Source organism: Dama dama, chromosome 7 (genome assembly GCF_033118175.1).
Source record: "Dama dama isolate Ldn47 chromosome 7, ASM3311817v1, whole genome shotgun sequence".
NCBI lineage: Eukaryota > Metazoa > Chordata > Mammalia > Artiodactyla > Cervidae > Dama > Dama dama.
In genome coordinates, this window is record NC_083687.1 from 36,978,105 (window position 1) to 36,993,917 (window position 15,813).

The 15,813-nt window shown below is 39.7% G+C and overlaps 1 non-coding gene and 2 pseudogenes across 1 annotated transcript; 2 read left to right on the forward strand and 1 right to left on the reverse strand.

Moving 5' to 3' along the window:
- Nucleotides 1-677: 677 nt before the first annotated feature.
- LOC133059177 (chorionic somatomammotropin hormone 2-like) lies at nt 678-14,006 on the reverse strand (annotated as a pseudogene).
- On the forward strand, nt 4,395-5,932 carry LOC133059873 (elongation factor 1-alpha 1-like; annotated as a pseudogene).
- On the forward strand, nt 9,878-9,979 carry LOC133060020 (U6 spliceosomal RNA). The gene has a single exon (XR_009693689.1). It is a non-coding gene; the product is annotated as a U6 spliceosomal RNA (small nuclear RNA).
- Nucleotides 14,007-15,813: the final 1,807 nt, after the last annotated feature.

The window sequence follows — 15,813 nt, forward strand, 5'->3', positions numbered from 1 at the left end:
TCCCCCCGTTTGAAGATACAAGAAGAAGTGTGTGACCAGAAAGGACCCTGCATGACCACACTGTGGAAATCCATTTCCATTGTTATAAGTCTGTGATATTTTGTTATAGCAACCCAGAAGAGCTAAGACAGCATCCTAACAATCTTTAGACAGTTCAGTAAACCTGATGCTATTTGTACAAAGGTTAGAAGCACTGATCCTGTCCGGTGTAACACTGTGATAGTTAGCTGACAGTTCGTGGCTGGCTTTCATAAAGAATCCTGAGAATTCAATCTTCTTGGTAGCATGACCAGAACCATGAAAAATTGTCTAATACTTTTATTCTAATAACTTGACTCAAAATAATTTTCTGTGATTCTATGTAATCTCTTAATGGTCTTCTTGTAATGCCAGTTTCTGCTATTTGTGACAAATTTTAATAGGAACTTCATTCTCTCAATTGTAGGGGTAGAATTTCTTTTGATTTTCAATTAAATGAAAATAAGAAATGTTAACAAACTACCCTCTTAGATTTGACATCTCTGCTGAGTCTGTGTTTATTTTTTTTAAGAGGAGACCCATTTCACAGAGCATGCATGAAAAAGCTGTAAATTTCAAAGAAGCTTGCTATGGGATAGATCTTTAGGACCATCTCAGAGCTGGATGGAATGGATGTGGATTTAGCACTTGTCACTGATTCAGCACGCCAGGATCTTGATGTACATGTCAACTGTACAGGAATCCCTGCTCCAGCACTTGAACACTTTATAAAATGTAGAATGATGCACATCTTCCTTGCTGGACACCATTGCTGGGAATCCTGACCAGTACATGCGATCCTCAGACAATTTCCGCCTGACTGGAAGAACCATCTGAATACCCAAAAAATAATGACTTCTTATGCACTTTATTAGTATTTGCTTATCTTTGTCTCTTATAATTATCAAATTAAGATTTGGGGAAGACATACGAATATAAAACTCTCTACATATGGATTTTGGAGCCAGCCTATGAGAAAACAATTAGGAATCTAAAAAGTAGAAACATAACTCAAGTTTAGTTTTAACTTTCTCTTTTCTTCCTTCCCACTTTCATCCTTTGATTTGAGGAGAATAGAGAAAGAAGACAAGTGGACTTCGATAGCAGATGTCCTGGGATACTTTGAGAAAAATGCTGAGCTTGGAAATTCTGTTCTCTAGTTCTCTTACTCTTGAAAATATTTCAACCACCTGTGCTCAGGAAGAGGCAAACTTTTGGTGGAATTGTGTGCAATGCAGGGAAGGCTGCACATGTCAAAAATTGCAGTGAAATTCTGATTCCTTACAGTAGAATCTATCACTCTGAATGACTAGGCTCCTGCTATATGTAGTGGCAGTCTAGCATATAGAATTCATGAATCTTTTTCTTACAAAATGAAAGACTTCAAAACTCCTTATGCATTACAGAGGTCACCTCTTTCATTCATGTACAAAGCAAGAAAGCCCTCGGCAGGATGCTCACCTGAGTGAATCGCTTCTCTAATATTGTTTGAACTTTGTTTGACTTTTTAATATACTCTTTTGCATTTGATAGAATAGCATCTGAGATGAAATTCTTAATCTGCTGGTCCACGATTAGATAATACAGAGGACTATTCCAGAAGTACTGAAACATGAGTATCCACCTAGTAAGGTCTTCATTCTAAGCAAACGTAAGAAACAGTCTCATTGAAATAATCATAATTCAGTGGTTTTTGGTAACATGTGATCTTTGCTCAGAGCAGCTGACCTAAAAGACTTTTGCTTATTCCTATGTGTATGTAGAATTTTGAAGGTAGTAAAAGTTGCAAAATTATAAAATGTAAGCTATTAGCTCACACTTTGCTGAATTAATAAAATTCTGGATTATTTTAGGAACTAATTCTTCTGATGAGTTCTAATTTATAACATGAAGAATGTTCTTTCTTCCTCTGAAATTCTACCACCCACTCAGTGAGTTCTTTGATGTTTGTATATTTTCATGAGAGAAATTTAAGTATTTTATGACAAGTCAGTATGTGTCTGCAGTACCTGACCCAGGAAAGAGGCATTCTGCCTGTGCCCATATCATTGTCATCCAGTGATTCTTTCATATTAATGAATCAGATAAGTCATTCGTATTGATATTTGATTGGTAATTTGTTTTATGATATTACAACAAATAGACAATGAAGAAGACATGACATTCCTAAACAGGCTTTCTTTCCTCAGTTGATCCCAACACCAGCCCCCATGCTGGTATCAGAAGAGTCTGTCTTGTTGACATGTGTCCAGGCAGAAAATGGCACAGTGTTGTCTTTAGTAACAGCATCGGTGGGATTCACAATGGAGGGTTTTCCCCCTAGTTCACTAATACTAGCAGAATTGAGCATGAAAATGCCAGGGGGCTGAAGATCTCTAGCTAATATGCTTGATTTCTTTGCAGCCATGAACTGTTTTAGTGGTAAAGAATAGAGAACGGAATAGGATGAAATATAGTAATGCACATAAAGTGCTTAGTAAAATGTATGGACATGTAGTAACTCTCAAAAACATTTAAATTCAAGCTTATTGAAAAATCCCTCCTCCTCCTCCTTTTTGAACTTTTTCTTTACTTGATCATCCTCATTATTAATGAGCTTAACAGAGGAAAAGATTGCTGGTATCATTAAGAAAATTGTAGAGAGAGAAGATAGTATTTAAGGGGGGGTTGATGTGAAAATATTTTAAATAATATTAGGACAAAGGATAATGCAGGAACTCACAAAGGGAGATTATAATGTTGAAATATTGGAGCTGCCATAAATGATTGAGGCTGGATATGTAAACTGTGCTATGCTCAGAACAGAGACAATTGTTGTGGCCATGAGAAGCAAAGCAATGTTATATAGGCCATTGTGGGCGAGACTTACAAATTAAAAATATAAGGTGACAGAGGAGTCATTGAGAATGATGAATGAAGGAGGTGTCAGAGAGTAGAAGCAGAATCGGGAGAGCCTTGAAAGGCAGACGCGCTGGCTCGAGTGGTGCAGTATAGGACTCCCACGTACGAGTCACTAGTAACAGGGGTACTCAAAACTGTGGTGTGTTTCTTACATATTCATGAAATTCATAATCTTATATTTTACACATGGACGTTCCCATTCATTTCCTGTTTTCGTACAGTATAAAGGCTGCAATCCTGTGTCTAATGCATTGGTTGAACTAAACTTGTCTGCATGGACAATTTATAGATCTGTTGTTTATTTTGCTACTACAGATCATCCCAATATTCATTCATTCTTCATCAACTGCATAATATAATTTGTCTTCAACTGCTAACAGTTCTTCCACCATATTTGCATGTACAGTTACCATTAATTATGTCTAAAAATCTGGAGCTTGGTAAGCTACATACTGTCTCATCTGATCCAGTGAAAAACCCAGGTGAAAGACTCACGTTCATTTGTTGGGCTTTTTCACTTTCTTCAGGAGCTTGGAGGGAATTGGTATGGCAGATATTGGTGGCATTGATATACTCCAGTTTACTCTGGGAATACTTTTCATTCTGAAAATGATTAGGCAATTAGTTAAGATTGTTGGGCATTCAGTAGATGAACCCATTACCAGAACATTAACATGTTTGATAGATATGTAATTTTTTTAACAGGGGAGCATCACAAAATTTGAAAGTCATTCTTTTCCTACTTTTTCTATATATTCTCTCTATAAAAATTATTTTACATCTAACTTTTCTAAGTTCCAACTTTTCCCATCTCTATTTTATCATTATCTTTTTTTTTTTAAATATTTGAACCAAATATAGTACTTTTTACCAATAGTTGGTGCTTCCCACATGACGGTAGTGGTAAAGAACATTCCTGCCAATGCAGGAGATATAAGAAGACTCAGGTTTGATCCCTTGGTGAGGAGCATCCCTTGCAAGAGGGTACAGCAGCACACTCCTGGACTCTCGCCTGGCGAATCCTATGGACAGAGGAGTCTGTTGGGCTACAGTCAGTACGGTTGCAAAGCGTTGGACACAACTGATGTGACTTAGAATGCATGCATGCACCTATATTTAACCATTTAATCTCTTGTTTACTGTGGGTTAGAACCAATATATTCCCTTATAAGGAGTAATATAGTAATGACTCTGACTTATCTCTGAACCCGCTCACCAAAAAGCTTAGTGTTCATCCCAGGTACAGAATACAATGTTGTTTATAGTGACAAAATGGGACTGCAGAAAAACATGGCATAAAGTTATAGGAAATACTAAGGAATGAACTGAGAATAATGAATAGAAAAATCTACCTAACATTTTGATAGACAAAAACTAGTCTAGCGGAAATTATGAACATTTGAAGAGATGACTTGGAAGAGATGGAAAAAAATGGACAGTCAAAAAAGGAGGATGAGCTTTTTCGCAACGGGTTTGCCGCCAGGACACAGGTGTCGTGAAAAACACCGTTAAACCTAAGCCAAAATGGGAAAAGAGAAGACCCACATCAACATCGTTGTCATTGGGCACGTAGATTCAGGGAAGTCTACCACGACTGGCCATCTGATCTACAAATGTGGCGGGATCGACAAGAGAACAATTGAGAAGTTCGAGAAGGAGGCTGCCGAGATGGGAAAGGGCTCCTTCAAATATGCCTGGGTTTGGACAAACTGAAAGCTGAACGTGAGCGTGGTATCACCATTGATATCTCCCTGTGGAAATTTGAGACCAGCAAGTACTATGTTACCATCATTGATGCCCCAGGACACAGAGACTTCATCAAAAACATGATTACAGGCACATCCCAGGCTGACTATGCTGTACTGATTGTTGCTGCTGGTGTTGGTGACTTTGAAGCCGGTATCTCCAAGAATGCGCAGACCCGTGAGCATGCCCTTCTGGCTTACACTCTGGGTGTGAAACAACTAATTGTTGGAGTTAACAAAATGGATTCCACTGAGCCACCCTACAGCCAGAAGAGATACGAGGAAATTGTTAAGGAAGTCAGCACCTACATTAAGAAAATTGGCTACAACCCCGACACAGTAGCATTTGTGCCAATTTCTGGCTGGAATGGTGACAACATGCTGGAGCCAAGTGCTAACATGCCATGGTTCAAGGGATGGAAAGTCACCCGTAAGGACGGCAACGCCAGTGGAACCACCCTGCTTAAAGCTCTGGGTTGCATCCTGCCACCAACTCGCCCAACTGACAAACCCTTGCGTTTGCCTCTCCAGGATGTCTACAAAATTGGTGGTATTGGTACTGTCCCTGTGGGTCGTGTGGAGACTGGTGTTCTCAAACCTGGCATGGTGGTCACCTTTGCTCCAGTCAATGTAACAACTGAAGTGAAGTCTGTAGAAATGCACCATGAAGCATTGAGTGAAGCCCTTCCTGGGGACAATGTGGGCTTCAATGTCAAGAACGTGTCTGTCAAAGATGTCCGTCGTGGCAATGTGGCTGGTGACAGCAAAAATGATCCACCCATGGAAGCTGCTGGCTTCACAGCTCAGGTGATTATTTTGAACCATCCAGGCCACATCAGTGCTGGATATGCACCTGTGCTGGATTGTCACACAGCTCACATCGCTTGCAAGTTTGCTGAGCTGAAGGAGAAGATTGATCGTAGTTCTGGGAAAAAGCTGGAAGATGGCCCTAAATTCTTGAAATCTGGTGACGCTGCCATTGTTGATATGGTTCCTGGCAAGCCCATGTGCGTCAAGAGCTTCTCTGATTATCCTCCCCTGGGCCATTTTGCTGTGCGTGACATGAGACAGACAGTCGCTGTGGGTGTCATCAAGGCAGTGGAAAAGAAGGCAGCTGGAGCTGGCAAGGTCACCAAGTCTGCCCAGAAAGCTCAGAAGGCTAAATGAATATTATCCCCAACACCTGCCACCCCAGTCTTAATCAGTGGTGGAAGAACGGTCTCAGAACTGTTTGTCTCAATTGGACATTTAAGTTTGATAGTAAAAGACTGGTTAATGATAACAATGCATTGTAAAACCTTCAGAAGGAAAGGAGAATGTTTTTGTGGACCATATGTTTTGTGTGTGGGAGTTTAAGTTATTAGTTTTTAAAATCAGTACTTTTTAATGAAAACAACTTGACCAAAAATCTGTCACAGAATTTGAGACCCATTAAAAAAAGTTTAATGAGAAAAAAAAAAGGAGGATGAAACAAAAACTAGTGAGTAAAAAGAACTTCGAGAATTTAATAGAAACCTTTAGCACTGCCTTTTATTATCTATCTGCTTTACTGTGTGCTCCTTGATGAGCCTAAAAGAATTAACATACAACTTTCAAATACCTTCATCAGAAAGAGAATAGTTGTTTCCAATTGTAAACTCCCCTTCGACTATAACTCTAAACCTATTCACTGCAAATCTTAAAACAATAATTTGTAGCATTAAAAAAACTACCAGTATTCGTTTTTGTGACCGGGATTCAGCTTTGTTTAACATGTTCCATCCACCCAGTTCACTGCAGAGCAGTTCTCATTTATTGGCTATTTACTCTGAGCCTGGAGAAAAAACCCAGAGACACACTGAAGGACCAGAAAATCAACATGCTTCCTTTTCCCCAGTCCCACCTAAAAGTGCTTTAGTCAGGTAGTATTATAGACTGAATGTGTGTTCTTTAAATTCATGTGTTAGAGCCCGAACTGCCAAAGTACTGTGTTTTGAAAAGGGTTCCGACTTTTTGGCACGCCATGGTCTATAGCCCTCCAGACTCCTCTGTCCATGGGATTTCTCAGGCAAGAATACTGGAGGGGCTTGCCGTTCCCTTCTCCAGGGAATCTTCCAGACCCAGGGATAGAACCCAGGTCTCTCCCATTGCAGGCAGATTCTTTACCATCTGAGCCACCAGCAAAGCCCATTAAGGTTAAATGAGCTCTTAGGGTGCAACACTCATCCAATAGGTTTAGTGTCTCCATGAAGCGAAACACCAGAGAATTTTCTCTTCTGTCTCTGTGTCTGTGTGTCCTTTCCTCTGTCTGTCTTCCCCACCCCCCACCCTGTGTAAGGACGCACGGAGAAGCCATCCTGGGAAGAAAGAGTTCTTACCAGAACCTCACCTTGCTGGTGCCTGATCTGGGACTTCTAGCCCCCAGAGCTGTGAGGAAATAAATTTCTGGTGTTTATTCCACTGAGTCTATTGTATTCTTTTAGGCATTCCTAGCTGAAAAACACAAAATCATTTATTTTGGAAATTTAAAAAAGAAAATGAATGAAAGGAAATTGAAAAAGTTATTGCACTTCTTAGGAATCTTTCAGATTTCACAGAACTGGTCCTTTCTTCGATTTCCACATCTTATGAGCTGACGGCGTCTTTAACCTAGAGAGTGTGTTATTTGAACTTTGGCTGATGCAGCCCTCTTGTTTAAAGGATAGCATGGCCCAGTCACTTACACGAAGGTAACTTTTGGGAGCCTGGCGGGCTACAGTCCATGGGGTCCCAGGAGTCGGAACCGACTTAGCAACTAAACCACCACCACCACAGTAGTTCAAACTCATTGAACATTATTGTGGAAAGGTTATGCATGTCATGGGACAGCCTGGAGGCACGGCTAAACACTTTTCTAAGGAATTTCAAGGGGATGCCAAACACGTCAGGACCCCAGGCAGGCATACATTGCCTTGGCACAGGAGCAGATTTGACATGACCAGCAGCAGGAGCAGGCAGGACCCTCCTTAAATAAAAACATGAGCCATTCTGAGATGATCTAGTCACCTGAGGTTATCAAATCCATCCTGTGGAGGGAAGCCTTCTCTTTCCCTGTTGCTCTGAGCAGGAGTTGGTGCTGTAGTAGCTGGCCTGGGGAAGAAGGAGCGTCTTCTGTGTGAATTTAGATGGATGATGATATCTGCACAGATAGATAGTTGGAGAAGTAGGTTACTCCCTGCATTTTTGTATTGTCCCAGAAGTACTTCTGTGGTCTGCAAACGTTTGGAACTTAATCTGAGCCAGAGTATTTAGGCCATTATTTTAAGACAGTTTAAACGAACCCAGGTTTGCTGCATTGTGGGCAGTCTTTACTCTCTGAGACCCCAGGGAAGCATCATTCCAACATTAATAGAGAGAATACTATTCAGATGATGACCTGTACTTCTTACTGTGACACATCAGGAAGTATCACTGTTTGTGTAACCATTTGTAATTAAGTGTCAAAATTTTGCATGACTGCTTTGTTTGCTACTCAAGATGTCAATAAATATTGATAAACATTAAAAAAAAAAAAAGACAGTTTAATGTTGGGACTCTGTAGACTCTGACCAGAGAGGCCCTCTAGGGGTTTCTAATTTTTTCACTCTACAATGACTAATGCTTGAATTTAGACACTGAAAATGGCAAGAAGTGTACAGTTGATCTGTGTGGTTTACCATCACGCTGGGGTAAGAGTAAACACATGACTGACTGATCGCTACTATTGAGTACAGAGAGAATACTAAGAGAAAAAGGATACTGTACCTTGGATCTGCTAACTCACCTTCGTAACCCCATGCATGTCTTTGATACTTTCCCAAACACTTTAACACATCTTAAAATTTGCCTTTCACAGTAACCCTGTGAGATAGCCTTCATCTTCACTATGATCATCAAGTTATGTTAATGAAGATGCAATGCCTTGGAGAGGATGAATAATTTTCCCTGGTCCCATTATTAGCAGATGGAGGTGACTGGGCACCAATGCAGTCATCTGTTCACTTCCTGATGTCACATCACACAAGCCTGTGGGCTCTCAGTCTGCATGTGTGTATCCAGGACCACATCAGGAGCTGTGATGACTCAGCTTAATGCAAAAAAAATTTTGTCTTTGACTGCAAAACAGCAGTGACCCTAGAACACTGGTTTTATCCACTTGTTCTGCTCTGTCTATAAAACACTTACTATTAACATCTTTGACAATTATCAGTGTGGGGGCCTGGTTCTCCGGGCTAGACGTTCTTCTAGGGAACTTGACAGCTCTTCTACTTTTATGCATCCTTAATCTTCTCATTACGTTTGTTTCTTCGAGACAATGGCAGGTAAATCTCCAGATGGTCATCGAAGAATCTTACCTCTCAGCACCCAGGTCCCCATCACTGGCTCTGCGGACACACCTGGCCTTTCCTGACTGTGACGTTTCAGGGAGAAAATCCATCTCTCCAGTTGGGAGCACATCCTGACAACCATGTGGCTGAGTTTTCGAACCATCTCCAAACATCTCCTCTTTGATAGGAGAACTAGACCTTCATGCTTCCTTGATGTGTTGTAATATTTCAGAAATGATTCCTGGCCCTACCTTTGGCCAATGGAAGCATAAAATCATAGACTCTTGCAAGCGTGATTTTAATGTTAATTTTCCTGTCCGTCCTTTGTAAGTAAGCAGAATTTAAGACTGAAGTAAACAAAAATTGAGTCTGGACAAGAGAAGTGATAAAATATAGATTTTATCCTGGTGAATGAGATCTGAAGATGATTCTTTTTCCAATTTATTAGAAGAGTGGTAATTTAATGAAGGATAAGATATCAGCATTTACTAGGTTTTCTCTGCTCTTAGTTACTTTAAATGGGCATATTATCTAAGAATAAAATGGTTATTTAAAATTAGGTGATGAAAATCAAAGCAGTTGTTCTCAAAAAGAAGACATACAAGTTGGAGAAATTTGGGACTGTCTCTCTCATCAGCTAAAGATCTTATTGTGATAGGCAAGGAGAATAATAGCTTGTATAACATAGGTATATTTGTGTGCATATATTTCTGTGCATATATACATGTGTAATGAATAAATATATGCTTAATTCCTACATGGAACTTTGGACCTTATAAATGGCAGTAAATATAACAGAATACCCTAATTCTTAATGTAATTGATTATTTGTTGGTAGATGACTAACCATACGATTATTTTTTCTGTTAAAGTGTTATTTGTGTGTTTATTTGGCAGCATATATATTAAAAAATTGGAATAATACTGAGAAGACTATCATGGCCCCTGCCCAAGGATGACACACAAATTTGTCAAGCCATCCATATTTTTTTGTAACAGCTTCAAAGGGTCGGATGGGAAGCAAGGTGGGAAAGAGGTTCAAGACTGAGGCACATAGGTAAACCCATGGCTGACTCATGGTGATGTTTGGCCGAAAGCAGTATAGTATTGTAAAGCAATTAGCCTTCAATTAAACATCAAAAAATTTAATGATTAAAACTGTTACTGGGGATCATATAACAGGTTCAGATGTCCATTCTATGACTAAAGAGGATCTGACTGCAAACTGATGGTGTCAATTATCCTTGGTTAGTTATTCATTAACTTTATAGTTGAATGAGAAAAGTAAGCTAACAAACACTTTTGTCTGTGACTCAGTGTCACAGCAAGCTATAATCCTTGTCTGCGTTCACTTTTAGGCGGTATAGCGCCCAAACTTTGAAACTGAGGCCGTTCCCAGAAGCCCATACTCATGAGTTCTGTTCAGGGTTTCTGTTCCTGATGCTGGAGGCTTCTGTTCGCTGGTCCACTAGGAGTACACGTGTCTCTTTCAATTCAGGTTTCCTCGGTGTGTATGCCCAGCAGTGGGATTGCTCGGTCATATGGCAGTTATATTTCTAGTTTTTTAAGGAATCTTTACCCTATTCTCCATAGTGGCTGTATTACTATTTTAAATAAATATCAACCTAGTATATCAGAGAATTAAAGGGAACAAAATTACAATAGTATTAGTAAAAATACAGTTCCCCAAATTGTAATCCAGTAATGTTCCCAGTTTTAAATGACTTTCTACCCATGTATTATTGAGGTCCCCTACCCCCACTCACTCCTTACTAGGTGTTTCAATTTTGAAATAGAATGTAGAAAACAATGGAGTGGAAAATTCTGAAAATCACCTTAGATTTTAGATGCCTCAGATTAAGTAAGCAATGATTAGTTTTTTATAGTTAGTAGGGCTATTCTTAGCACACATAGCTCAGTGTACAGTGATTGGTATTGAGTGAAGGATGTATACTGTGAACTTCAATCACCAAACAGGTGATTGGAAATAAAGAAAGCACTGCCAGGAAGACGTAGATTTTTGTTCTGGAAGGAAAAACTTAGTGTCTCCCATCTACTATCTAATTTTCAGATTTTTCAAAACACTTACTCTTCCTTTGCTCATTTAATAATTTGAGTTGTTTGATTTTTTTCCTATTGAGTTGCATGAGTCTCTTATATAAACTTGATATGAAGTCCTTACCAAATATCTGATTTGCAAATATTTTTTTTTCATTCTATAGGTTGCCATTTAATTTTACTAATGGCTTCTTTTACTATGCAGAAGGTTCTGAGTTTGATGTGGTCTCACTAGTTTATTTTTGCAGCTCTTGCCTTTGCTTTTGATGACTGACTTGTTGAGCTGCTTGTATTTTGGAAAGTGATCCTTTATCAGCTGTTTTACTTGCTATTATCTTCTCCCATTCTTACCAAAAGACACAGACTGGATGAATGGATACAAAAACAAGACTCATATATATGCTGTCTACAAGAGACCGACTTCAGTCCTGGAGACATATACAGACTGAAAGTGAGAGGATGGAAAAAGATATTCCATGCAAATGGAAATCAAAAGAAAGCTGGATTGGCAATTCTCGTATTAGAAAAAATAGATCTTAAAATAAGAACTATTATAAGAGAGAAAGAAGGACACTACCAACTGATCAAGGATCAGTCCAAGAAAAAGGCAAAACAATTTTAAATATTTATGTAGCCAACATAGGAGCACCTCAGTACATGAGGAAAACACTAACTGACACAAAAGGTGAAATTGAGAGTAACACACAAATATTAGGGCATGTCAACACTGCACCTATGCCAATGGGCAGATCAACAAAACAGAAAATTAATAAGGAAAATAAGCCTATAAGGAAATATTAGAGCAAATAGACATAACTGATATCTTCAGTACATTCCATCAAATGCAGAATACACTTTCTTCTCAAGTGCACATAAAACATTTTCCTCATTTTGGGTCATAAATCAAACCTCAGTAAATTTAAGGAAATTGAAGTTATATCAAGCATTTTCTCTGACCACAACACTAGGGGACTAGATATAGATTATAGGAAAAAAAAAAAAAAACTTTAAAAAACACAAACACATGGAGGTTCAGCAACACATTTCTACATAGTAAACAGGTTACCGAAGAAATAAGGGAAATCTAAACATTCCTAGAAACAGATTACAATGGAAACATGATGATCTAAAACCTATAGGATGCAACAAGAGCAGTTCTAAGAGGGAAGGTTATAGTAATACAAATCCTACCTCAAGAAACACATTGAAGAGACAACCTAACTTTACATATCTTTAGCTCTTTTTAAATTTCTCTTATCAATGTATCAGGGAACAGAAGTTGCTCAGTCATGCGCAACTCTTTGCGACCCCATGGACAGTAGCCTGCACCAAGCTCCTCTGTCCATGGGATTTTCTAGGCAAGAATACTGGGGAGGGTTGCCATTTCCTTCTCCAGATCAATATCTTAAAGTTTTGTATAAAATCTTTCAACACATTTCTTAAGTTTATTTTGAAGTGTTTTATCTTTTTGTGATGCAATAGTAATTGGGCTTGTTTTCTTTCTTCAACTTTCTGATAGTTCATTGTTGATATATAAGTAGGCAACAGAGTTTTGTATATTGGAATATACTAAACATTTGTATGTTACAACTTTAAAGAATAGACATTTTCCCATTAATAAGACATATAGATGGTCAAGAGGTATATGACAAGATGCTCAGCATTGCTAATAATCAAACGGAATGCAGATCAAAAGCACAAGAGATATCACCTCTTCCATGTTTGAATGGCTAGTACCAAAAATGTAAGAAATGACAAATCTTGTTGAGGATGTGGAGAAAAAGGAGTGCTTATGAACTGTTGGTAGGGACGCACATTGGTGCAACTCCCAGGGTAAAATACTGTGGAGGTTCCTCAAGAAATTTAAAGAGAACTGTTATGTGATCCATTATCCCACTTCTGGATATATAGTCAAAGGAAATGAAATCATTGTCTCAAAGAGAGATCTGTATTCCCATGTTCATTGCAGCATCATTCACAGTAGCCTTGGTATAGGAACAACCTGAGTATCTTTCAACAGGTGAATGGATTAAAACAATGTGATATGACATATATAGGTAAATATGATTTAGCCATTAGATAAAGAAAGAAATCCTTCCAATTATTGCAACATGGATGAAACTAGAGGGCATTAAACTACATAAACTAAGTCAGACAAAGAAAAATACAATACGATCTCAATTATAAGAAATCTCAAAAAAAAAAAAAATCTCTGAGAGACTGGACATCTTCGAGTGGCATACCGACTCACGGACATGAGTTTGAGTAAGCTCTGGGTGTCGGCGATGTACAGGGAAGCCTAGCGTGGCGCACTCCATGGGGTCACAAAGATTCGGACACGACTGAATGACTGACTCCACTGAAGTGAATGGAACTTACCTGTGTTCTCCTCAAGAAGCAAAAGTTAAACATGTGTGTTGATGACAATGTTACTTAATAGAAAGGGAAACTGGTTTCTAATACATCCACAAAAGGGGGTGGACAAGATGACAGAGGGGTAGGTGGAAGTGGGTACACCTCTCTCCACCAATGCATCAAGAACGTCTTTCTTTCTTTTTTTTTTTTTCATCAGAACTTCTAAAGACACAGCAGTTCTCACAGAAGACCAGGTGAATACTGGCAGGATGCCCTGACTACTGAGGTGGAATATCCGGATCCACACAAAACTCAGTAGGAGAAAGGAAAGAAGGGACAAGGAGGAAGGGGAAAGAAGGAGTGAGCAGGTGGGACCAGCCTGCACCTGGGGGTGAGGGAGCTGATGCGCAGGGGAGAGATCCCCACGTCCATGGCCGTCCACTGGAATTGGGGAGTCATTTGAAGCGCTTGGGGAGTGAACGAACTAACCTGTGACCGTCTGAACGGAGTGAGAACCACAGAGACAAGCCATGCTGCTGCCTTTCATACCTCGGACAGGGTTGTAAGTCCACTGGTGTCCACGGAAGCTGAGAGCTGGAGCCATGGGGATTGCAGAATGATCCCAGGGTGAGGACTCCTGTTGACCATGGGGAGTCAGCCGGATGGGATGGGATGGAGGAAATCTGCTGCATCGAATGCTTCTTAAGGAAAGCCAGGAGGCCATAAAAGTAGGGTTCAACTGCCTGTGGGGTAGAGCTATCTCTTTCTCCATGAGGGTACCTGTAGGTTGAGCAATAGGGAAGACTTCAGTGAGGGTGTTCCTTGAGTGCCTGATGCACTAAACAATGATGAGTTTTGAATGTCTATATACCCTACCCTACCCTATTCTCTGTCTAAATTGTGGGTTTTAGCATCATAATATTTTTAGGAACTTAAATTTTCTGGTAGTCTCTGGTATACAAATTAAGCTAATTCCTCACATCTGGCTCCTTCTTGGTATTACAAGAAACTTTGAGAACCTTGCTTCCTCACAAGGCAATACTGCCCTTTACTTTACTAGCATTGCTGATTTCCCATACTTTCCCTTCTTCCTACTATATTCTATATCTTTCTCTATTCACTATAACTTTAGTAGTATGTGTCCCTATGTTGCTATTAATATTTATCAGTCAGTTCAGTTCAGTTCAGTCACTCAGTAATGTCCAACCTTTGCGATCCCATGAATCGCAGCACGCCAGGCCTCCTTGTCCATCACCAACTCCCGGAGTTTACTCAAATTCATGCACATCAAGTTGGTGATGCCATCCAGCCATCTCATCCTCTTGTTGTCCCCTTCTCCTCCTGCCCCCAATCCCTCCCAGCATCAGGGTCATTTTCAGTGAGTCAACTCTTCACATGAGGTGGCCAAAGGACTGGAGTCTCAGCTTCAGCATCAGTCCTTCCAATGAACATCCAGCACTGATCTCCTTTAGGATGGACTGGTTGGATCTCCTTGTAGTCCAAGGAACTCTCAAGAGTCATCTCCAACACCACAGTTCAAAAGCATCAATTTTTCACTGCTCAGCTTTCTTCACAGTCCAGCTCTCACATCCATACATGACCACTGGAAAAACCATTGCCTTGACCAGATGGACTTTTGTTGGCAAAATAATGTCTCTGCTTTTTAATATGCTATCTATGGTGGTCATAACTTTCCTTCCAAGCAGTAAGCGTCTTTTAATTTCATGGCTGCAGTCACCATCCACAGTGATTCTGGAGCCCTAGAAAATAAAATCTGACACTGTTTCCACTGTTTCCCCATCTCTTTTCCATGAGGTGATGGCACCACATGCCATGATCTTAGTTTTCTGAATCTTGAGCTTCAAGCCAACTTTTTCACTCTCCTCTTTCACTTTCATCAAGAGACTTTTTAGTTTCTCTTCACTTTCTGCCGTAAGAGTGGTGTCATCTGCAAATCTATGATTATTGATCTTTCTCCCGGCAATCTTGATTCCAACTTGTGTTTCTTTTAGCCCAGCATTTCTCATGATGTACTCTGCATCTAAGATAAATAAGCAGGGTGACAATATACAGCCTTGACGTACTCCTTTTCTTATTTGGAACCAGTCTGTTGTTCCCTGTCCAGTTCTAACTGTTGCTTCCTTACCTGCATACAGGTTTCTCAAGAGGCAGGTCAGGTGGACTGTTATTCCCATCTCTTTCAGAATTTTCCTCAGTTTATTGTGATCCACACAGTCGAAGGCTTTGGCATAGTCAATGAAGCAGAAATATATTTTCTTGGAACTCTCTTGTTTATTCAAAGATCCAGTGGATTTTGGGAATTTGATCTCTGGTCCCTCTGCATTTTCAAAACAAGCTTGAACATCTGGAATTTCACAGTTCACATATTGCTGAAGCCTTGCTTGGAGAAT